A 2,344-nucleotide genomic window follows, 5' to 3' on the forward strand; every position below is an offset into this window, starting at 1 on the left:
CTGTAAAAACATCTACGTGCTCCCTAGGACTGCATCTGTGGCTAGTTTTAAAGAATGACTATCCATGCAAATAGGCATAATTTCAGCATGAAATAATCTGTAAAATCAAGACAGTAGTCAATGCTTAGTTTGCAATCAAGATTAAAAAAAAAAAGCTTTTAATACTTAGAAACATTATGTTTATTTTGCAGCCTTTGCTCATGTATTCTGGATGTAGTAAAAGAATTTTCAGAGATTTGGTGTCAGAGAGAGTTATGCAAGGGACATGATTGTTTACATTACAGGTTTCTTGCACACAGGAAAGAAAAGGATGATAAAAAATATATTAAAACCAAAAAATATCATGAATTCAGATAGGAAATCTAGAGCCTTACTCTGTTATCAGGTCACTGTCTTCAGAGATCTTTTCTTATCAAAAAGTATATTAAGAGAGTTAAGTTTGGCTACCTCATGATAAGAATAAAATAACAAGGATTTCTGTTGCAGGGGCCCAATTCTGCCATCTGCACACCAGGGAGCATCCCACCCTGCAAGCAACTCCCCTGGAGTCAACGGATACCAAAATCCTGTTAAGTGTGAGGGGTAGGGTCAGGCCCTGCTTGGCAGCATGTAAAAGACTGTCTCCTGCTTTCTCCCAACTGATGCAAATGGAGTTTTTCAGGGGGCAGAATCAGGCTCTTACAATTATACCTTCACCAAAAAAAAAAAATCTCAAGAACATCAGAAGGATTATTTTTGTAAAGAACCGGCCAAGTCCTCAGGGGGTGGAAAGGGGTGACCACCACCAGGGCTTTTATGAAGGTGACACTAAGCACAGAATAAGCCAGGGCCAAGTTTGACCTTTCAGTCCAGTGGTGTTCATTTGAAAGTGATCTAAACTAATTGAAAGATTACTGAAAGAACTCCTGTTTATTTCACTGAAGGCATCCACCATAAAGATAGTACTTGCTAATAGGAAAACAACCCACAAACAAAACCCACCAACACCAAAAAACCTTCACGCTTTTCTTTCCTTTTCTGTAGTCAAACTATGCTTGATTGAGAGCCAGCAATAAGTTCCCAGACTCACATCAAAAACCTCATGTCAGGTTACAAGTTTTGCACGTTTCCCAGAAAATTCGAGGTGCCTGACCACTGTTTCCCTCTCTCTTGCCCAATCCCAACCAAGGACACACATGGGGAGGGCTTGCTGTACCCTTGAGTCAGCAGCTCAGGAAATAGGCTGTCCTGCACCAGGTTGGAAGGTCATTGCCATGCATCCTTCCTCCCCAGTGTCCATTTCCCTCCCCAAGCCCCCGCACCAGCCGCTGCTTCACAGCCCATTTCTGCCACCGCAAACATGTGGCAGGAGGTGCTCCGGAGCGATGTCCCCTCCTTCCCTTGATGGAAGCTGAAAGCATCGGAGTTATCGTACACTTAACCTGGGTATTAAGCAACATTTCCCATTTGCCCTGGTGTTATCCTGAGCCTACAGGCTGCCAGCTTTAAGGCTTACATGCCTTTCGGCTTAAATATGAGAAATAGTTCTACTTTAGCCTGACAAAACAGAATGGGTATTGAATGGCCAGTTAATATTTCAGTCTCAGAGGACCAAAACCAATTCGCACCTCAAGAGAAGTGAAATGGCACGTAGAGCGGGATGCAAAATCCCTGCCACGACAGGCAGAATTCAAGACTGATTAGATTAGAACTGAATAAATAAGGAACTCTTGGGGAGGAGGAGAAATAATTAGGAAGCATGTGTCCTTTACACAGTTACCAGTACTTTGGCTGCACATTGTCTCAAAACTATATTTCATACATCTAAAGCCTCAGTACAGCTCTCCAGAAAAACAGAGCTGGCAAGATAGCTTTGGTTGTCAAGATCTATGTAGAAATCTTCAGAAGCACCATTTCTTTCCAAATTAGAAAGTTTTAAATTTGTGAAGGTTAAATTTGGTTTATGCATCACTTTTGATACTCTTCGTGTGCCCAGTGTAGTTGATGTTAAATTCGCCGGCCACGGCTCAAGCCTCAATTTGTGCAATGTGGCTTCCTCAGAAACCAAATGTTTTCCATGCCGATGGAATTAAAAATCATACCAAGGGCCTCAGCGCTTTCTATGTCCATCCATAAACACAGCACTAGTATTTTATTTACAAATTTACTTTCAAATCTTTTGTTTAAGGAGATATGATTACAATGTAGCTATGAATAACCTCTTAACAGCACAGCAGCTACAGACATGGGTTTATTTCATATCCATTTGATATGCATTGACATTCGAAATGGAAACAGATTAATTTCTAGGTCTCCAAGAGTTATGTTACCAAACCTTTGGCTAGAATGGTCCGTCAAAATGAGT

The sequence above is a fragment of the Coloeus monedula genome (assembly GCF_965178545.1).
Source record: "Coloeus monedula genome assembly, chromosome: 2".
Taxonomy (NCBI): domain Eukaryota; kingdom Metazoa; phylum Chordata; class Aves; order Passeriformes; family Corvidae; genus Coloeus; species Coloeus monedula.